This window comes from Pinus tabuliformis, chromosome 7, assembly GCF_031772625.1.
Source record: "Pinus tabuliformis cultivar Carrire ecotype Pingquan chromosome 7, CPIR1, whole genome shotgun sequence".
NCBI classification, from domain to species: Eukaryota; Viridiplantae; Streptophyta; class Pinopsida; order Pinales; family Pinaceae; genus Pinus; species Pinus tabuliformis.
Genome location: NC_142293.1, coordinates 265,261,764 through 265,285,385, shown reverse-complemented (window position 1 = coordinate 265,285,385; position 23,622 = coordinate 265,261,764). Strand labels below are relative to the sequence as shown.

The 23,622-nt window shown below is 43.2% G+C and overlaps 1 protein-coding gene and 1 non-coding gene across 2 annotated transcripts in view; one reads left to right on the top strand and one right to left on the bottom strand.

Annotated features, from left to right (window-relative positions):
- LOC149246881 (uncharacterized) overlaps nt 1–23,622 on the bottom strand; it is a 323,872-nt gene that overhangs the window by 137,703 nt on the left and 162,547 nt on the right. The gene's annotated exons all lie outside the window — the stretch shown is intronic.
- On the top strand, nt 22,118–22,236 carry LOC149246883 (5S ribosomal RNA). The gene has a single exon (XR_016267556.1). It is a non-coding gene; the product is annotated as a 5S ribosomal RNA (ribosomal RNA).

Genomic DNA, 23,622 nt, shown 5'->3' with positions numbered 1-23,622 from the left:
GAATCCAACTCCCTCTGTCTCCTACAAATGAGAGGGTCTGCACTTGTCAGACATAGGTGCCGGTATGAGAGGTCTATCATCCACAACCTTCGAGAAATGGTTTGGATCGATTTCACTCCTAGTGAATCTCAACTTCATCAAATAGCTATCAATCCTCTCATACTACGCCTGAGGTGTTTTGCTTCAAGCCATAGAGGGCTTTCTTCCACCTATATACATGAGATTACCGATCATGAATCTCAAACTCCTCGGGTTGTTCCAAACCTGTGGACCTACTATATGAGGGGAATGGTCCCCTTGTAACATTTTCCTTAGGTACATGTCAAACATGTACCTTCATGCTCTTTTTGAATTCAGGCATCCCTGTCACCATCTGACTCACAGACCTCCGGTGCTATGTCAATGGACATGGTTCCTAGTGGACTTCCTGCAACTTGATACAACCCTAAACTCAAAAACATCTTTAAAAAATCTATTTTCAAGCACATACCTTTCCATCGATGAGTGCCACCCTGTAACCTTTGACTTCCATGCTGACATGGACACCAGGTTCTTCTTGCGATCAGGTACATAAAAGAGATTCTGTAAATGAATCGAGTTACCCTTATTCAATTTAGGGGTAACATCCCCTACACCCTTTCCAGGATAGGTGGTATCGGCTCCAAGTATAATCCCACGATTATCTATCCAATGAAGTACCTGGGGTTCCTTGCTTTCTTTGAAGAGTCGACCACTTCTCCTTGATGAATTGTATTACCTGTCATGCCCTTGACCCTGGAATGATTTGTTAATCTTCATCAAGAGAAGTGTCTAAGCCATTCAGACACTCCTTCGCATAATGGCTGAACTTATTGTAACCAAGGCATCTATCTTTCCTTCCACCCTTAGATCCGAACTTCCCAATGAAGTGATCTTTAGGTAGGCCATCAGAACCTTCCGCTACGCCATTCTGATAATATTCTCTGCTTCGACTTCACCCTGGGTGAATTATGAGGAACCCATTGATCCTTTTGTCTTGTCCCAACTGTCTTCGGTGATTGCTCTTTCACTCTTGCTTGGGCATTGTCTTCACCTTAGCTCTGATACCATGTTAATTTTAGGTATGTTCTATGCTAGAGCAATTTATTTCAATTTCTTTTCCACATTAGCGATCACATCAGCATAAAGTAAACTGCAGATAGAACATAAATATAAATCACAGAAGACAAGCCAAAACAAGAGGACACAAGATGTGGCGCTAGCCAGGGACAAACCACACAATGTGGGGAAACCCTTGACCAATTCTTCTTTTATGTTCTTCAAAGTTCAGCAGAGAAAGTGAGAGAGATAGTACATTTACAATAGAAGTCAATCACTTTGACTTTTGATATCGTCATGAGATCAGTTGAAGACATACTGCTTCAACTTTTCTCTAAGGTGACTCGTTCACCTATCATAGTGTTGCATCTCGTCTATTTGCTGCACATTACCGTGTGACACCTTGCTATACTGTCACATGTGTTGAACCTTGATGACTGAGCTACTCTCATCTTCATGCTGCATCTTCCATGGTCTTATTCATCATCAAGCTGCCCATGCTCATGATCTCATTCATCATTATGTTGCCCATGCTCATATCATCATGCATCATTATGTTGTCCATGCTCATATCATCATGCTGCTTATTATGCTGCCCATGATCTCATACATCATGCTACCTTCCTTGAGAGACAGATGCTCCGGCTGTTTCAGCAGTTCCCGGTAGTTCCGGCTTTTCCGAAAGTTCCGACATTTCCGACTGTTCCAACAGTTCCGACATTTCCGGCTTTTCTAGCTTTTCTGGCAGTTCCGACTTTTTCGGCTTTTTTGGCAGTTCTAGTTTTTCCGGCTTTTCGGGCAGTTCTGGCTTTTCCAGCTTTTCCGGCTTTTCTGTCTTTTCTGGTAGTTCCAGCTTTTCCGACTTTTCTGGCTATTCCGGCAGTTCCGACTTTTCCGGCAGTTCCGGCAGTTTCAGCTTTTCCAGCTTTTCCAGTGTTTCCAGCTTTTCTCGCTTTTCCGACAGTTCCGGCTTTTCCTTAGGATCTCTCCTCCTACTAAAACCCAAAGACAAGTAGAGAGTGGAAGAGATCCAAGTGTGTGTAGAAATGACTTGAAGTCCCCTTCTATTTATACTAAAACGTAGAGGTTGAATAGACATGACTGTTGGGCTTCTGAGCCTACATAAGTTGCTGGTTGACTTAACAATTTGTCCATAACATAAATAAATTCATAACTTTATAAATACTTATCGGAATCGGATGATCTTTAGATCAATCTTACACCTCTCAATGAGAGGGATCCAATAAAAATATAAGCTGCCATAAATAATATGACCCACATGGAGATTGGCCCTAGTTGCTAATTTTAACAGATTGCAATGTTTCCATTGGATTTTATCATATACTAGGGTATGGAACTAGTATTTAATCAAGAGCACCAAGCCCTCTATGTACCTTGATGTTAGTGACATTGGTTGTCAAACTCCTCTATCGTGACCTTACCAAAAATGTACCCATCACTCAAACAAAATCTTGACTTGACGTGCTATGTTTTTTCTATCTTATGTTAATGCTTAGAGGGTGATATTAATGACAAAGATCCCAACATAGGTAATGATTTTGATGATATGTAGGTATTTGTAGTAGCTTGATTTTTTTGGATGTTAGAGGCCATCTAGAGCCTATTTGTTGATGTAATTTTGGTTCAGAGATGGATTGCACTCTATGTTAGTTTGGTTTTGTGCACCCTTACATGCTATATAAATGAGAACTTGTAATTTGTGGACCTATAGTTGATGAAGATTATAACTACTAGATGAATGATATTATATGGTTTAATCCATGTTTTTATGTTTTTTATCACTAATTCATCATTCTACATGTTTTTGTTGACATATATGCATCAAAATATATAAAAATATATATTATATAAAATTTGCTCCCAAAATTGCTCCCGACCTAGGAGTTTTAGAAAATGTCACTCCCCGCTCCCGCTTTCCGCTTCCACTCCGTTCCCAAGCAATGATGTTTTGGACAATCATCCAGCTGCAACCCGAGGAGCAGCAAAACCGAATAGACTTTTTGATGACTACTTTCAGGTGTATGCAACACTAGAAGAAAATACACAAGCAGTCATGGCTTTCCAAGAATACAGCAACATCAGATACCAGAATAGACCCAAGGAACAATGAAATTTTGATCTAATGCGCAAGGTAAGTAAAATTTCCCTCCCCTCATTTGATGGATATTCTAAATGTTCAATAAGAGCTTGGGTGCAAAAATTGGACACCTACTTCAAGCTCAACCCTATGTTAGAAGCAAATGTTATCCAATTCGCCACACTACACCTAGAAGGAGACGCACATGATTGGTGGTATCATGGACTGGTTACATTGGGTGTTAAAATTGGCAACTAGGGCCAAACTCCATGTGGGTCACCTCATTTATGGCAGCTGATATTTTTCTTGGATTCCTCTCATCGAGAGGTGTAGGATTGATCTAACGATCATCCGATTCTGACATGTATTCATGGAGATATGAATTTATTTGTATTTCTTGACAATTTGTCAAGGTCGGCCAGCAAGCAAAACAATGTTTCTCACCCCCAGTTTATCCTCAACGTGGCATATAAAAGGAGGAGACCTTGTGGCATTATACCACTCATCTCATCTTCTCATCTCTTCTCTCTCCTAGCTTGATTGGGTATGCGTAGGAGGAGCAGCTCTCTCTCACGTGGGAAGGAGGACGCAGGACTGTTGCAGCAGCGTTGACTTAGGTTGACCGAGGAGCAGCAAGGCTGGGTTTGACTGCGAGGAGGTCAGTTTGACTGCGGATTAGTGTGGGGAGCCTCTTCCAAGCAAGCCACAGTTCTGGACAGCAAAGCATTGACCTGTTTTGACCATGGATTTGACCAGTGTTGACTGTTGAGGGTTGACCGCAGAGCTGCACATGCATTGACCATTGTTTGACCATCTTTCTTGGACTGTTTTGGGCTGCCTATCATTGTTGTTGGAGGCTGAGTTGACCAAGGTTGACTTGAGGTCATTTGTGAGTTGTTTGACCAGCTTTGACTTTGTTGGTTAGGGTTTTATTGTTGCTGTTATAAAATCACAGATTTGTGAAATTGTACTATCTCTCTCTCTCTCTACTGAATTATTGAAGAATATAAGAAGAATTGATCAAAGGGTTTCCCCGCATTGGGGTTTGTCCCTAGCTGGTGCCACATCTTGTGTCTCTTGTCTTGGCTTGTCTTCTACTGTTTACATTTATGTTCTATCTGCATTTTACTATCATGTTGATGTGATTGCAATTCTGGAAATTGATATTGGGCTAATAAGAAGATTTGAAGTAAATTGCTCTTAAGCATAGAACATACCATAATTTAACATTGGGGCATGCAAACATCACTCATGTAGACATTATGCAGAGATTGATAGAAAGATTTGATCGAAAGAACATGGACATACACTTTAAAGAATTGGCACAACTCAAACAAATAGGATCGCATGAAGAAAACATCTCAGAATTTGAACGGACTACAGTCATGGTAACCGACATAGCTAAAGAAAGACTAGTCATGCTTTTCACAAAAGGACTAGTGAAACCTTTGCAAGGTTGGGTTGACGCATTCGATCCTGCAACTCTCCAAGAAGATTCACGATATGGGGAATGCATCATTCAAATCTAAGGCACGCTCAAGCCCTTTGTTCCTCAAAAAGATAAGGAGAAGAAGCCCTTCCAACGTGATTGGCCCAAAAGGGATAGGTTAGATGAGTTAACCCGAAGTGAACTAAGGCGAAAGAAGCTTTGTTTCACTTGCAAGGAGCCATGGGAGCCAGGATATCACCATTTAGGTAAAGGTAAAATCCACTACATCGAAGTAGTCTCTGATGATGAGGACGAAGAAGGAGAACCCACCCCAAAAGATTAACATAGTAGACCAGAGAAAGAGCAATTCCATGAGGAAGCTAAAGAAGAGGAAAAACCATGCAAAGAGAAGAAAACCTAACCGCAAGTTAAGATTGTGTCCCTGTCAAGAACCCCCAAGTATTACACCTTTAGGATCAAGGGAGTCTGCTAAGATTAGGTATGTTCTATGCTAGAGCAATTTATTTAAATTTTCACAGTTAGCAATCACATCAGCATTACGATAAACTGCAGATAGAACATAAATATAATATGCAGAAGACAAGCCAAGACAAGAGGACACAAGATATGGCGCAAGCCAGGGACAAACCCCACAATGTTTGGGGAAACCCTTGATCAATTCTTCTTTTATCTTCAAAGTTCAGCAGAGAGAGAGATGGTACAAATACATTTGAAGTCAACACTTTGACTTGCCAAAATAAGAGATCAGACATCAGAGATATTTCATCATGAAGATGACAGGATAGTTTCGATGACAAGGACTGCAGATCTGAACTCAGGTGAAGGCACACTTCTCAGTCCTCATACTTCAACCGATTCACCATGCTGCATCCAACCATGTTGCGTCCATCACTATGCTGCATTCAACACCATGCTGCATTCAACATCATGCTTTCAAGCTATTAAATAACTAAGCCCTTCAAGGGCTTCAGTCCACCTAGGAGAGTCTCTCCTAATCCATGCTGCCATCCAAACTCAAAGCAAACTGTAATACTGCCTTGGAACAGCCTTAGCTGCTTGCTATGGCTTGCAGCCTAGCAAAGCAGCTAGCTGTAGCTGTAGACTCCCTAGTGACTGTTGATCCCAAACGTACCTTATCCATGCCTTAGAACAGCAGTATTTAACACGTTGTTACAGTGATTTCCATGCTGCTCCTTTATGCTGATATATGTCTTCTTTATATTGCTACATCTTCACTTCTTGTTCCTTTCACTGAGATCATCGTTGATGTACATTCACATTAGTGCCACTGAGATCAAATTTGTGAGATCATCTTTCATACCACCATTCAAAGAGTTGTTTCGGGATCAAGACTCATGATCCTATAACTATACAGAGATCATTCCTTGATATCGATATGTACAGTGATCATATGTTGCATCTAACTTGAACGTTAATATCATTACAGATTTGAATGTCGAGATGATATATGAAAAGATCTTCTACATAGTGATGCTAAGAATGTAGCCCTACTTTATTATTCCGAGACTGCTACAGGAATATCACCTAGATCTACAACATCAAAGATATGTCGATACCAAAGTTATGCTACGGCTGCTCCTTGTCATTATAAGGATTAGGTTTATGTTGAGAATGTATATAGCTCATACCTTATGCCAATACAGTATTCTTATCTGAGATCTGTCTCATCGATCTGAGTTTTGTGCCTTCAATTCATAGGTATCCCAAGGTGAGATCTCTGCTCCAGAACTTAGATCAATTTTGCGTCATTATCAAGATCTGGCCATGACTATGCCGAGAGTATCTATCCCAAAATGCATGTCAATACTGTATCTATATCCGCAGGTTTCTCTGCTCTATCCATTTGATAATTTCACCTTCAAATCACAGGTATGCCGAGTGTAGATTAGCTTGGGTTCGTCAATACTGTACCTATATCCGCAGGTTTCTCTGCTCTATCCATTTGATAACTTCACCTTTAAATCACAGGTATGCCGAGTGTAAATTAGCTTGGGTTCGTCAATACTGTATCTATATCCGCAGGTTTCTCTGCTCTATCCATTTGATAACTTCACCTTTAAATCACAGGTATGCCGAGTGTAGATTAGCTTGGGTTCGTCAATACTGTATCTATATCCGCAGGTTTCTCTGCTCTATCCGTTTGATGTTCCTTCTGTTCTATCTAACCGAGATCTAGCTTGACTGCGGCCTTACGCGTTATTGCGGCCTTCCATGCTTGACTGCGGCCTTACGTGCTTGACTGCGGCCTTTAACTTTATCACTGCGGATTCCATCTACCATGGCTCCCTTCTACTACGGCTACCATCTATGCCTGCATATAAATGTATTCAATAACAGCGTTAGAGGACTGCGTTTTGGCTGCTACAGGCAGTGTATAGACTGTGCGTATATAGTCTCCATGCGTATAGAATGACGTGTATATAGTTTCCATAGCCAACAGATTAGGGATCACATAACTATTTCCATTGCTGTGCATATAGTTGCTCCATTGCCAACGGATTAGGGCATCGTACTGCAGCTAGGGCTCCTTCTTAGGCCAGCGTATTCTTTTGGTTCTCTCCTTCTCCAAAAACCTAGACGTGGAGAGGAGATCACCTCAAGAATACGTGTGTGCAAATGATATCAAATCCTCATCTATTTATACCAAAATGAGGATGATGAATAGACACGTCGGTTGGGCTTCTAGAACCTACATAAGAGCTGGTCGGCTTGATAATAATTACATAAACAAAATAAATTCATATCTCCATAATTACTTATCAGAATCGGATGATCTTTGGATCAATCCTACACCTCTCGACGAGAGGGATCCAATAAAAATATCAGCTGCCATAAATAAGCCGACCCACATGGAGTTTGGCCCTAGTTGCCAATTTAACACTCCCTCTCAACTAGGGGGAACTCCATCTGTTGATCCATATGTCCGACTGTACTATCTCTGCCATCAGTGCCCTGCACTGCTCTGCCTAGCTCTGCTGGCTCTACTCTGCTCTGCTCAGCGCTGCTGGCTCTGCTAGCTCTGCTCTGCTCAGCGCTGCTGGCTCTGCTCTGCTCCGCTCATCTCCGCTGAACTATGAAGAAGAAGAATTGATCGAGAATGAGTCATATCATTCTCCACTAACCTGAAGTCAGTCTCAGAGTGCGTACCACTGGTCCCAGACCAGTCTCAACCGACCCAAAGTCAGCGTCATAGTATGTACGACTCTCACTGGTCCCAGACCAGTACTGCACTGACACGAAGTCAGTCTCGGAGTATGTACCATTGGTCCCAGACCAGTCTCGGTCGACCCGAAGTCAGCGTCATAGCATGTACAACTCCTACCACTGGTCCCAGACCAGTATCATTGATCCCAGATCAATGGAGGACATCCTAGCGTAGGGAGTACGGTAGATACAACGATGCGTCCATCGGTATTACTATGGTCCCTAACTACATTTCCCTGCTCATTGATCAGATGAGAGGTACTTCCCATGAGTCCCAGACTGCATGGGTAGGAAGCCTCGACAGGAGAACTTAATCAATCCTGTCCTCACAGGAGAACACATCAATCCTGCTACAATCGCCATGGAGAACACATCAACCCAGACTGCCATGGAGAACACATCAATCCAGGCCTCACAGGAGAACACATCAATCCTGCTACAATCGCCATGGAGAACACATCAATCCAGGCCTCACAGGAGAACTAATCATCCTGCTACACAAGAGAGCGAATCATCTTGTCCCACAAGAGAGCGAATCATCTTGTTTCAGTGCGCACCACCAGGGGAGGGTGAGTCACCCTGTGGTCATATGTTGCTCCAATAGAACTGCAAGCCCCTCAAAGCTCCTAGAGCTCAATGTATGCAGCATGCAGGACCCTTTTACAAAGGTCTCACGACGACTCCAAGTCGTTCGGGAAAATCACAAATTTGATCTTTCCTCAGGGCTCTGTCCTGTACATCATCTCAGTGTGATGGAGCCTCCTTGATCATCGACTTACCATATCCCAGATAAGGCAGTAATTGATGTCTATCTGCTGGAGCAATTGTCAAATACGGGATTCCTCAATAATCGAATCCCATCTCTGGTTGTCACAGAGATTCACAGTGGTATTCATCATGTGTACAAACAGCTCACTGAAGAGCTTCAACAACCAGACTGCCTCACAAAAGGCCATACTATCAGCAATGTATTCTGCCTTGGTGGTGCTCAGAGTCACCGATTTCTGATTCCTGCTCATCCAGGATATCAAGGCAGATTCCAAACAGCACTGAGAAGTGCTCTAGTGATCCTCCATACTTCCTGCCCACTCATCATTCAAATAATCATGAGGTTTCATATTTCTGGCAGTGTATCTCAATTCATGAGAGATTGTGCCCTGAAGATATCTTAGAAGATTCTTGGCACCAATCAAGTGAGGCTCAACCAAATATGAGCTCACCATGCTAACTGCAACACAGATGTCCGGACGGAGGTTCTCCAAGAACATCAACGCGAATGAGTTTATGAAACTCAGAGGCATTTCCCAAATCTGGTCCGACATCATTACCATATAACTTCTGAAAGTTAAGATCCTCGAGGCAGTCACAAGCTTGCAGCTTATCTTCCCACATTCCGAATCCAACTCCCTCTGTCTCCTATAAATGAGAGGGTTTGCACCTGTCAGACATAGGTGCTGGTACGAGAGGTTTATCATCCACGACCTTTGAGTAATGGTTTGGATCGGTTTCACTCCTAGTGAATCTCAGCTGCATTAGACAGCTATCAATCCTCTCATACTATGCCTGAGGTGTTTTTCTTCAAGCCATAGAGGGCTTTCTTCCACCTGTATACATGAGATTCCTTGATCATGATTCTCAGACTCCTCGGGTTGTTCCAAACCTGTGAACCTGCTGCATGAGGGGAATGGTACCCTTATAATATTTTCCTTTGGTACATTTCAGACATGTACCTTCATGCTTCCTTTTGAATTCAGGCATCCTAGTCACCATTTGACTCACAGACCTCTAGAGCTGAGTCAATGGACATGGTCCCCAGTGGACTTCCTGCAACTTGATACAACCCTGAGCTCAAAAACATCTTTAAAAAATCTATTTTCAAACACGTACCTTTCCATCGATAAGTGCCACCTTGTAACCTTTGACTTCCATTTCCGAGATGGACATCAGGTTCAATCAGGTACATAAAAGAGATTTTGGGGTTCCTTGCTTTCGTAGAAGAGTCGACCATTGTCTTTGATGACCCGCATCTCTGTCATTCGGGCACTCCTTCGCATAAGGGCCGAACTCATAACCAAGACATCTACCTTTCCTTCCTACCCTTAGATCTGAACTTCCCAATGAAGTGATGCCATCAGAAGTTTTGCTGCGCCATTCTAATAACATTCTCTGCTTCAACTTCACCCTAGGTGAATTATGAGGAACCCATTGATCCTTTTGTCTTGTCCCAACTGTCTTCGGTGATTGCTTTTTCACTCCTGCTTGGGCATTGTCTTCACCTCAGCTCTGATACCATGTTAAGATTAGGTATGTTCTATGCTAGAGCAATTTATTTAAATTTTCACAGTTAGCAATCACATCAGCATTACGATAAACTGCAGATAGAACATAAATATAATATGCAGAAGACAAGCCAAGACAAGAGGACACAAGATATGGCGCAAGCCAGGGACAAACCCCACAATGTGTGGGGAAACCCTTGATCAATTCTTCTTTTATCTTCAAAGTTTAGCAGAGAGAGAGATGGTACAAATACATTTGAAGTCAACACTTTGACTTGCCAAAATAAGAGATCAGACATCAGAGATATTTCATCATGAAGATGACAGGATAGTTCCGATGACAAGGACTGCAGATCTGAACTCAGGTGAAGGCACACTTCTCAGTCCTCATACTTCAACTGATTCACCATGCTGCGTCCATCACTATGCTGCATTCAACACCATGCTGCATTCAACATCATGCTTTCAAGCTATTAAATAACTAAGCCCTTCAAGGGCTTCAGTCCACCTAGGAGAGTCTCTCCTAATCCATGCTGCCATCTGAACTCAAAGCAAACTGTAATACTACCTTGGAACAACCTTAGCTGCTTGCTATGGCTTGCAGCCTAGCAAAGTAGCTAGCTGTAGCTGTAGACTCCCTAGTGACTGCTAATCCCAAACGTACCTTATCCATGCCTTAGAACAACAGTATTTAACACGTTGTTACAGCGATTTCCATGCTGCTCCTTTATGCTGATATATGTCTTCTTTATATTGCTACATCTTCACTTGTTGTTCTTTTCACTGAGATCATCGTTGATGTACATTCACATTAGTGCCACTGAGATCAAATTTGTGAGATCATCTTTCATACCACCATTCAAAGAGTTGTTTCGGGATCAGGACTCATGATCCTATAACTATACAGAGATCATTCCTTGATATCGATATGTACAGTGATCATATGTTGCATCTAACTTGAACGTTAATATCATTACAGATTTGAATGCCGAGATGATATATGAAAAGATCTTCTACATAGTGATGCTAAGAATCTAGCCCTACTTTATTATTCCGAGACTGCTACAGGAATATCACCTAGATCTACAGCATCAAAGATATGTCGATACCAAAGTTATGCTACGGCTGCTCCTTGTCATTATAAGGATTAGGTTTATGTTGAGAATGTATATAGCTCATACCTTATGCCAATACAGTATTCTTATACGAGATCTGTCTCATCGATCTGAGTTTTGTGCCTTCAATTCATAGGTATCCCAAGGTGAGATCTCTGCTCCAGAACTTAGATCAATTTTGCGTCATTATCAAGATCTGGCCATGACTATGCCGAGAGTATCTATCCCAAAATGCATGTCAATACTGTATCTATATCCGCAGGTTTCTCTGCTCTATCCATTTGATAACTTCACCTTCAAATCACAGGTATGTCGAGTGTAGATTAGCTTGGGTTCGTCAATACTGTATCTATATCCGCAGGTTTCTCTGCTCTATCCATTTGATAACTTCACCTTTAAATCACAGGTATGCCGAGTGTAGATTAGCCTGGGTTCGTCAATACTGTATCTATATCCGCAGGTTTCTCTGATCTATCCATTTGATAACTTCACCTTTAAATCACAGGTATGCCGAGTGTAGATTAGCTTGGGTTCGTCAATACTGTATCTATATCCGCAGGTTTCTCTGCTCTATCCGTTTGATGTTCCTTCTGTTCTATCTAACCGAGATCTAGCTTGACTGCGGCCTTACGTGTGATTGCGGCCTTCCATGCTTGACTGCGGCCTTACATGCTTGACTGCAGCCTTTAACTTTATCACTGCGGATTCCATCTACCATGGCTCCCTTCTACTACGGCTACCATCTATGCCTACGTATAAATGTATTCAATAACAGCATTAGAGGACTGCGTTTTGGCTGCTACAGGCAGTGTATAGACTGTGCGTATATAGTCTCCATGCGTATAGACTGACATGTATATAGTTTCCATAGCCAACAGATTAGGGATCACATAACTATTTCCATTGCTGTGCATATAGTTGCTCCATTGCCAACGGATTAGGGCATCGTACTGCAGCTAGGGCTCCTTCTTAGGCCAGCGTATTCTTTTGGTTCTCTCCTTCTCCAAAAACCCAGACATGGAGAGGAGATCACCTCAAGAATATGTGTGTGCAAATGATATCAAATCCTCATCTATTTATACCAAAATGAGGATGATGAATAGACACGTCGGTTGGGCTTCTAGAGCCTACATAAGAGCTGGTCGGCTTGATAATAATTACATAAACAAAATAAATTCATATCTCCATAATTACTTATCGGAATCAGATGATCTTTGGATCAATCCTACACCTCTCGACGAGAGGGATCCAATAAAAATATCAGCTGCCATAAATAAGTCGACCCACATGGAGTTTGGCCCTAGTTGCCAATTTAACAGAGTCATCAAGGGACAACACATCAAAGCATTGGTTGATGGAGGAGCTATACAAAAGTTCATTGATGAAACATTAGCAGCAAACGGACAGCTTCGCACAGAAGAGTTTGGAGGCCTTGATGTGATAGTAGCAGATGGGTATAGCTTGGATTGCACATGGATGATTCCAGGTTTGAGCATAACACTTGGTAATTACACTTTCACTAGTGATTTTTATGTAATAGATCTTGCAGATATCAATATGGTATTGGGAGTTCAATGGTTGTATTCGTTGGGAAAGCACACTATGGACTACCAAGCAATGGAGATGGAATTTAAAGCCCCTAATGGCAATAAAGTAGTTTTGAGAGGCATGGCAAATGGTATCCCACAAGTCATTTTTGCCAAAAGAATGGAGGTCATATTTAGGCATGGAGATGTAGCATATGCTACAAAATGCATGATTACAAGCCAAAAGACACTCAACAGTGGCAAGCCACAGTACAAAGCAGACATTCAACGAGTGTCGGGCAAGCATGGTTAGGTATTTGGTGATATTCCTCTGAGATTGCCTCTGAAAAGAGGCTTTGATCATACTATATAGAATTAGAAGGGGCCAAGCCCGTAATCACTACACCATATCATCACACAAAAAAATTTGAGGAGATAGCAAAGCCAATCTAGGAATTGCTAGCAATTGGCCACATCAGACCCAACTCTAGTCTGTTCACCTCGTCAATGGTTCTAGGGCTTGTTTAGCTTATATTTAATTTTCAGTCATCAAAAACCCCAGACATTTGTGTTGAAGTTTCTAAGTTTACTTAATTAGAAACCCTCCATGCACTTTATCTGATTTATTCCTACCTACTTGTTATTTTTCCTTAACAAGTTATTTACAATGTAAATACTAAAAATAAACACTAATGCATGCTCAACATATTATAGATCAGCAACTAAAAGAAACAAAAACAAACACACCATATGACACCATTATTTTTGGACTAATGTCCCCGGAAAAACCCAATGCGGGAAAATCGATGCAGCTATCTGAGGGTTTTCTTATTAAACAATATCATAGTACAATCTGGGTGCCGAAACTGGCCTACCCTACAAAGAATTTCCTTGGCAGTAATACCTCTTTGTTTCTGACAAATCTACTCGTTGAAACCCCGGATAATCCTTCCAACAGCTACTCAGCACCAATCTGCCCCAGAAACCCCAGCGTCTGCCCAATCTGGACTGCATCAGCCTCTCCTAGCCCAGCGTTGGCCCTGCATCAGCCCCAAGAGGCCCTGTGTCAGCTCTCTGAGCCTCTGCGTCAGCTACGCTGGCCCCTCTGGTGCTCTATGCATCACTTAGCTTCCTCTACATGGCCTTGCGTCAGCACTAGCTGCTCCTACATCTCTCTATCTGGCTACTCTGCTGCTCTCCCAGCACTATCTCTGCCTCTCTGTCTCTCTGTACTCAATGCCCCTCAGCTGCTCTCTGATCAATGATTCTATCTCTCTTAGCAAGCCCCGCTCTAGAGAATAGAATGATTGATCACTCTAGTGTATTCTCCAAGTGACCCTCAAGCCTCCTCTTATACTTTTCCTGTTGACATCTCAACGACTGAGATTAAGTCCCTAATCAACGGCTAAGATTAGATCTTGCTTGATCCATGTCTTTTGGACCATTCTAACACAGATTCATATTAATACACATTAATATTTTATTTTCCCTAAGTTTAGACTTAGAGACTCCATTAAAAATATTAATTATTTAATATCTCCTGATCTGTTTAGAATCTATCCAAACCCTTTCTGGGTATTGGAGATCTCATGTGCCCCAACCTCTCCACCAAATTTCGTGGCTAGAGCACATCCGATGCTACCCCAAATCAACACTCCCTCTTAGCAAGGATTGTGCTCTAGCAATACTCCTCACTGAGTATTACTCTGATCATCCGGCATCGGTACCTGTGCTGATGCTAGACCTTCCTGCCCAACATCCTCTGTATTGTTGTATCCTATACTGCTACCCATGGTTCTGCCACTACCACTGTTGCATCTGTATGACAACTCCCTCTACATTAGTGTTGTTGCTGGTCCTTTCTCCCAGCACTGCACCTCCTCTCATCATGCTACATCATTCTGCCCACTGATGCACTGCAACTCAGTTACTGAGAAGTAAGTAACTGATCTCCCAATCTGACCTCCCTGTTGGGCTAGAGACATCCACTCACACTGAAGCTCCCTCTGCTGCTGACAAGTACTCCCTCTCTAACCTCTGCACTGCTGCAACAACTCCATGCATCTCGCACTGTTGCACACCTCTCTGTGCCATCCTGCACTAGTGCAACACTCTTGTGCCTCTCGCACTGCTGCAGCCTACTAGCCTCACATTGTCTCGGGACTCCTGCACTGCAGGTCTCTCTGTCACTCCATCCGCATCCATCTCTACCCGACTCAACCAGTCCTACTACTCCTCTTCGGGGTTCCCGTAGCAAGGTCTAATCCAAGAGGTTGAGTACCTTGAGGATCCTGCCCATCATCGTCTGTAGTCCACCTTACTACAGCTCGATGTCTCCCCACTTCCGCTCAAGTGGCGCGTGTGCACTCATGGCACAGTCATCGTCTGTCAAAACTTCCTTCTCTGTCCGTGCTGGCACTACCTTAGTCTCGGAAGACTCTCCCTTACTCTTCTTCCTTGGACACTAGGTCACATAATGACCCATCTCCCCACAGTGGAAGCACTTGATCTTGGAGAGATCTTTCTTCTTCCGCTTTTCCTGCTTTCCCTCAGATGCTAGGGCCACATCTTCCTCCTCTTGCTTGACTTTGATCCCCTTTGTGTTGCTACCTATCTTTGACTGTCGTTCGATCTCTTCTTGGCGAAGAGTTACCACATCTCGTCCCACGGTGGAAGTGTCCCTCTGCCTAGTATACTCTAGACCAGTGTTACTTGGGAGCGGGAGCGGGAGCGGGGAGCGGGAGCGGAAGCGGGAGCGGGAGCGACCATTTTCAGAAGCTCCCGGTTTGGGAGCGAATCCCGGAGCGATTTTTTAAAAATATATATATTTTTTATATTTTTTAATTTTTGATACATATATGTCAACAAAAACATGTAGAATGATGAAATAGACATAAAAAACATAAAAAAACATAAATTGATCATTGAACCATATCACATCAATCATCTAGAAATTATAATCGTCATCAACCTTAGTAAAATAATAAATTAAAATAACATTCAATTCAATAACATTTATCATCATTGATCACCAAAGTAACAAGTTGTACTTGTAAGCCAAGTTTAACCATTACAAGAAGTAATATCGAAGATATTTCTAAGTCCTAACTTCTAACTGTTAACATGATATGAAATGTTAAAAATTTATAAAATGAAACATGAATAATGAGATGAAATGAAACAACTTAAGTCTTTCACAAAGCATCATATTCATAATTCACAATCATTACCAATGAGTTATAATTGCCAAGGCCCAACTTCAAACTTCAAATTTTCATTGTCACAGTGATATAATGTTTACAAAAAATATCATAATGTCATAATGATATGAAAGAGTCAAGAGTCAAGAGTCAAGGACTCAAAACTCAACACTGAACAGTTATGAAAACTAAAGTGACAAGTCTAATAGAAACTAAAAAAGACAAGTAAACTGTAAATCTACAAGTGGCCCTTGCCACGAGAGTCTCCAGGAGTATAAGTAGGTCTTGGCGGTCTTCTAGGAGTCTCCCGCCCAGACCGACGACCAGAACTAGAGCCTCCACGCGAGGGTGTCGATGGAGGTGGCGACAGCAATGGAACAAGACTCGGGCCCCGAGAACTGCTACTGGATGGTGGAGGTGGAGGTGGCATGGTTGCTGCAGCTGCTTCAGCTTCATCCCGTACAAGCTCATCTTCTAGTTCTTCCATATGTACAATGCCATCCTCCAAATTGTCGTCCTCAGGGTGATTGTCCCAAATTTTATATGTGGGATCTTCATTAGCCCGATCACAGTAATGGCTCAACAACCTCAAATTGTAGTGCACATAAACCAAGCTTTCTGCTCGGTTTTCGTTGAGCCTGTTTCTTTTCACATTATGTATATAACTGTAGGTGCTCCAACACCTCTCTGCAGAAGAAGAATTTACAACCTGTGCAAGAACTTTCAATGCCAATTTTCGCAAAAGTCCGTCGCCGCCATATGTTTCCCACCATGTGAGAGAATCAAATTTATCTTTGTCGTCCATTGCATGGAAGTTACCATACAAACCACTGCCAGTGAAGTATCTGCCTATTTCAAGGCGCACAGCTGCACATTCCTCCCTGTCAGGCACCAACTTTTCTAATGCATCCAGATATCCTTTAGTTACCTCTCGATCTAAATGGGGTTTGGTCCTAACACCACCCCCTGCTGCAAGTTTGCCCAACCAAGAATCTGAGTAGTATTTTGGCGTAAGGATATACGCCAAGCAATGTAGTGGAAGGTTAAGCCTTTTCCACCGTTCACACACACAATCATGAATCAGATTGTACAAGTCGGGATCTCTGTTATTAACAATGTCTTTTATTTCCCCCAACATGGTATCCATTTGCTCATACACCTCGCCAATCACTGGTTTGTCTGTATCTGCAAACCGAATCATGTTATAAATTGGCTTGGTGAAATCCAATACCTGTCTCACAGTTGTCCAAAACTGCCCATCAAGAGCGGCCTCCTCCACCGTTTCAAAACCTGCAATGTCAGCTACATTTGTAGCCCTTTCCTTTAACACCTGCCAATTTGGACTTGATACCATGCTAGCTAAACCCTCTCTTACCTTCAAAAGGCGCCTGAAGGTGAGGTAATAGCTACCAAATCTAGTCCTCGCAATCTTCAGCAACTCCAATCTCGAGTGACTGCGGAAAAGGCCATGGGTATTGCTATGATTTGTAATAAATTTTATCATTTTTTTTCCTCTCTTGTACAAATCACCAATCCATTGGTATTGTTCATTTTTGTTTTTGACAATATCATGCAACAGAAGGTTCAATGTGTGAACCAAACATCCAGACCAAAATATGTTCGGGTATCTATCCTCAATAATTGCTCCCGCTGCCTTACAATTAGGAGCATTATCAGTGATGACTTGGATGACATTGTATGGGCCAATACGCTCAATTGTTTCAAGCAATGCTTCTGCAATGTTGATAGCGGTCTTGAACTTGTCTGAGTAATCATGTGCAGCTAGAAAAATGGGACCACTTCGGGACACAGCAAGAACACTTATCAATGGCTTGCCTTTTACATTTGTCCATCCATCAGATACAATGGACACCCCATTGTCAGTCCAAGAACTTGTCATTTTATTCAAAGAATGTGATATTTTTGCTTTTTCATGATCAAGGCCAACTGTTCTTGCCTTGTCATACCCAGGGCTCTTGTATCCTTTAGGGGCATCATTTATGGCAGAAACCATTTCGTGCCAATAAGGTGAGCGTAGAACATTGAATGGTATCCCATTTGCATAGAGGAACCTGTAAATTTTTGAATCCACATCATTCCTACACCCCTCATCAAGGAAATCTGATATGGTTCTACGGCGTAAAGATGATGACCCTGAGCCTCCATGTCCATATCCACTGCCTTGGGAGGATGCTGAAGGAGTTCTTTGTGAGCTTTCAAAGAAACCCCTTGATCTTTTTGCTTTGTATTGGGCGTCCTCCTCTTCCTTTATGTATTTGGCTCTATCTGCTGTTGACACCGCGTCGCAAGTTCTGATTCCTATTTGTTTCTCTCCATCCCATGCCCTTTTCCCGCAAAGGTGTCTTCTCAAACGGGTGTATGAGCCTGTGAAATCATTGTTGCAATGGGGGCAATGAAATTTAGTGGTTCCACCCCCTCTCCCTGTTTCAGGCCTCTGAACATATTTCCACAATGGAGTTTGGTCTTGTTTAGTTTTTTGACCCTCATGTTCACCCTCCACATCCTCCTCACTGGGGTTTTCACCTATTTGACTTCCTCCGGCTTCTTCATCCACCTCTTCAGTTTCAGGCCCCCTCCGTTTCCTACTCTCCACCACCATAATAACCAGAAAAGGGACCAGGAAGAGGAAAATGCCAATAAAAATCCCCAAGTCCATCGTGTTTGATGTTTGTAGGGTTTGAGTCTTGAATCCTCAAATTAATTTAGTTTATTGGGATTAATTCATTTAATTTATTAATTTAATTTAAATTAATGATCTTTAAACTCAAACAGGTAAATTAAACTAAACAAACTAACTACCTAACCAACTAAACTAACTAAATGATTAAGTTACTTACCTCTGCAAGCTTGCTCCTCGCTCCTTGGCACTTGCTCCTCGCTCCTCAGCTCTGGCTCCTTGCTCCTCAGCTCTTGCTCCTTGCTCCTTTGCTCTCAAACTCAAGCTCAATCTCATTGAAATGATTTTGTTTTGGCCCATTGGGCTTATAAACCCAAAAAAATTAGTTAAATTTTTTGTTTTTTTCGGGTCCGCGGAATTTTTTTCCGCCGAACCGCTCCCGGTTCACTAAAATTCGCTCCCGGAGCGTTTTTTAATGCCCGGGAGCGATCAGGGAGCGATCGCTCCCGGGCATTAAAAAGCGCTCCGGGAGCGCGGGAGCGATCGCTCCCTGAAGCGCTCCCTCACAGACCAGGGAGCGCAAATTTTTTTACGGGAGCGCGCTCCCGAAAATCGCTCCCGTCCGGGAGCGATTTGGGGAGCGCGCTCCCGACCCGCTCCCGAGCCGCTCCCGCCCGGAGCACGCTTCGGGAGCGGGTTCGAAGGGGGGGGGGCGCTCCCCCGCATCACTGCTCTAGACAAACACTTCCCAGTCTTCTGAGACAGCATTCAGGTTGTCCTCACCATTAGCTCCTAATCTGATGTCGCCCCTATAGCAGTCAACTGATCTTGGATCTCATTTAGTCCTCCGAGGAAGGTGTCAATCGATTGTCCCTTCTTCATCTGATACGACCTCATCTGATTCTCAAGCAACATTCTTCTCTGCACAGAAGTATGCTGGTATAGCTTCTTGAGAGCCTCCCACATCTCAAATGTTGTTTCCTTCTCAGCTATGTGTGGTACTACATGATCCTTGACCCCGTCAAGGATAATGCTCTTGGCCCTTGCCATCGCCTCCTCGTACCTATCATTATCACTGGGGTTGACTGGGACAGCTATTACCTTCAAGGTGAAGTTCTTGACACGATTCCTATCAAGCACGGATAAAATCCTGGCCTTCCAAACCATGAAGTTCGATGCTCCGTCTAGTCTATCTTGGTCTCTTACTCCATGTAGTGTCATGACGCTCCTCTACTTCTCTCCTGGACGTTCTCTGTTCAACTCCTTTGAGTCTCTACTTCCCATTTGGAAGTTCTCTTCTAGACTCCCTCTGAGTCCTGATTTCCCTCCTGGAAATCCTTCTGTTGCTTGTCGAGATGCCCCCTACTCTGATCGTCTTGTGCAACTGAACTGCTGATCTGGGTTCCTCGGCTATAAACCCTCGGTAACAACTCCTCTGGCCCTTCTTTCTCAGGACTGTTCTGACTACAGTACCTCACCAACTCCACTTTGCAATATTCTTGCACCCTTCTAGACCCCAGCAACTGCCTCTCTGTGAACTGCGTCAGCCCCTCTGCCTCATGCTGGCTCTGCGTCACCCTGGATGGGTCTGCATCAGCCCTGGGATGCCCTGCGTCAGCCCTCTGACCCTCTGCGTCAACAACGCTGGCCTCTCTGAGGCTCTGCGTAGCTCTCGACTTCCTCTGTGTGGCCCTGGCTGGCTCTGCGTCACACTCCTTGACTTCTGCGTTGCTAGAAACAGCTTCTATCACCCTGAGACAGTTGTTTTTTGCTACTATTGCTCCGCTCGGCTGATGTCTTTGTCTTCTTGTGATCTACAATCACGCTCTGATACCATGTTGAAGTCTCTAAGTTTACTTAGTTAGAAACCCTCCATGCACTTTATTTGATTTATTCCTACCTACTTGTTATTTTTCCTTAACAAGTTATTTACAATGTAAAGACTGAAAATAAACACTAGTGCATGCTCAACATATTACAGATCAACAACTAAAAGAAACAAGAACAAACACACCATATGACACCATTATTTTTGGACTAATGTCCCCGGAAAAACCTAATGCGGGAAAACCAGTGCGGCTATTTTAGGGTTTTCTTATTAAGCAATATCAGAGTACAATATGAGTGCCAAAACTGGCCTACCCAACAAAGAATTTCCTTGGCAATAATACCTCTCTGTTTCTAACAAATCTACTGGTTGAAACCCCGAATAATCCTTCCGACAGTTACTCAACACCAATCTGCCCCAAAAACCTTGGCATCTGCCCAATCTGGACTGCGTCAACCTCTCCTAGCCCAGCGCTAGCCCTGCATCAGCCTATCTTGGCTTGCATCAGCCCCAGGAGGCCCTGCGTCAGTGCTCTGAGCCTCTGCGTCAGCTATGCTGGCCCCTCTGGTGCTCTACGCAAAACTTAGCTGCCTCTGCGTGGCTCTACGTGAGCACTGGTTGCTCCTGCGTCTCTCTCTCTAGTTGCTCTGCTGCTCTCCCAGCACTATCTCTGCCTCTCTGTCTCTCTGTACTCAATGGCCCTCAGCTGCTCTCCAATCACTGATTCTATTTCTCTTAGCAAACCCCGCTCTAAAGAATAGAATGACTAATCACTCTAGTGTATTCTCCAAGTGACCCTCAAGCCTCCCCTTATACTTTTCCTGTTGACATCTCAACGGCCGAGATTAAGCCCCTAATCAACGGCTAAGATTAGATCTGGCTTGATCTATGTCCTTTGGACCATTCTAACACAAATTCATATTAATACACATTAATATTTTATTTTCCCTAAGTTTAAACTTAGGGACTCCATTAAAAATATTAATTATTTCAATATCTCCTGATCTGTTTATAATCTGTCCAAACCCTTTCTGGGTATTGCAGATCTCATGTGCCCCAACCTCTCCACCAAATTTCGTGGCTAGAGCACATCCGATGCTACCCCAAATCAACAATTAGGGTTTTTTGCATATTTTTTTACCTAAAATCCTAGGGTTTTCTTACATGTTTTTTACTTAAAATCATTCTCAATGCAATGCAAAAATACCTTTGTTGATTTATACTGTTGCATGTTTAGGGTTAAACATTTTGTTTTGATTGACAGTTACATGAGCTTTAATTTTCAGAATTTATATATGATATAAATTCTAGATCTATCAATTGTTTTAGCCCATATTTTTACTTTCTTAATGAACTGTTTAAAGGGCTGAATCGTATTGTTGTTGTAAATTTTAATCGTTTATACAAGTTTTATAACGGCCATTAGTATTTTTAAATTTGCTTTGTTTGGGGAAAATATTGTATTAGATAATAGCTTGGTAAGCCCTCACAAATCAGCCTTTGCACCCTGTGAGGACTTTGCACTAAGGAGCAAGATTTTGTGACAATAGTTATTCTAGTCTAAATTTGAGTAGCACTTTGCCCATCTTCAACAAAAATCAGAGACAATATCCTCTTAGCAAGGAAGAATTGATAAGACTTAATTCAATAAACATGTATTATAACAGTACTTTTCTATTATGGATGCGATCAAACCAGCGTTAATACACAGGATCCCATCAGAACTCCGCAGTTAAGCACGCTTGGGCTAGAGTAGTACTGCGATGGGTGACCTCCCGAGAAGTCCTAGTGTTGCACCCTCCCCCGATAAATAAAATAAAAGGATCGCTGAGCTCTGGAGCGCTGCCATGAAACCCTAGCTGTGCCTCGGCACCCCTGCGCCCTTGTAGCTCTGCGGTCCGTGGCTTTGGGCCCTCTACCCTCCTTTTCTGCATTCTTTTTTGAGTTGCTGCAGTTCAGAGCGCTCGATTACTGCTGGGAGGGACGAGTAAGCCAGGCTTGCCCTCATGGAGGTCCCAAGCTAGCCCCAGGCAGGCCCACCTTCATCTGCCAAAGCCTTCTCTCGGCTCTTGGCCGGCTTGTTGCAGAAGAAAAAGAGTGAAGCAGCCAAGTTTGTCAAGAGGCTGGAAGACATTCCTGAAATCTCCCTACCGCCAGAGACCCCGATTCAAGTCGCCCTCTCCTTGGCTGAGCAAGCTCTCGTTGGCCAGTTCATCGGTCTATGGCCTTCTCCTAAGACCACTGAGACCTGGGTTAACAGGAACTGGGCTCCTCTGATCAAGAGCAGTGTCACCTCTTACTTCTTAGGACGAGGGTTTTTCCTCTTCGAATTCACCTCAAAGGATGACAAGGACCTGATCTTTCAGAATGGCCCCTATTTCATGGGCCCCCAAGGCTTATACCTCAACAGATGGACGCCAGATTTCGACCCTACAGTCGATGTTCCCACGGCTGTCCCTGTATGGGTCAGACTCCCTAATCTCCCAGTTCATTGCTGGAACTGGGACTCGCTGAAACACATTGGAAACGCCCTTGGGAAATTCATAGATAGGGCAAACAACAAAGATCAATATGACTATGCCCGTATCTGCGTAGAAGTAGACCTAGAGGTGGGTCTCCTGGAAGCCATCAAAATCAAAGTAGGAAATTGGACCCATTTGCAGAAGCTGGATTACGAGCAACTGCCTTTCAAATGCCGAAAATGCCATTTCTACGGCCACTTCGCCAGAGGATGCCCAACCAATGTGGAACCAGATAAGGGTAAAGAAGAAGGTTGGAACTAGGTCAAGCGCACTAGGAAAATCTACAAGCAGGTTGGTCCAAACGGAAGAGGTCCTCAAGTCCCCCCTAAGCAACCCCCTCCCAGAATGGATCAAGAAAATAAATTCGCTCCTCTAAGCTCGCAAATAGAGGAAACTTAGGAACCAGACAATCAAAAATCAACCCCTCCCTCTAAAGTTACCCCCCTTCTCCCAAGGGGGCAAGACTTGCTAAGAGTTCCAAAGGAAACATTGTCGAAGTAGAGGAAGGTGAGCATGAATCGGATTGCTCAGAGGAAGAAGGGGAAATAGGAGAATCCCAAGCTTCGATAAGGAGATCCACAAGAGGCCGCAAATCAGATCGGGAAAAAAGAGAGCAAGAAACTTTCAAGGACAAGCTCCAAGGCAGCCAGCCAACCCTTGAGAA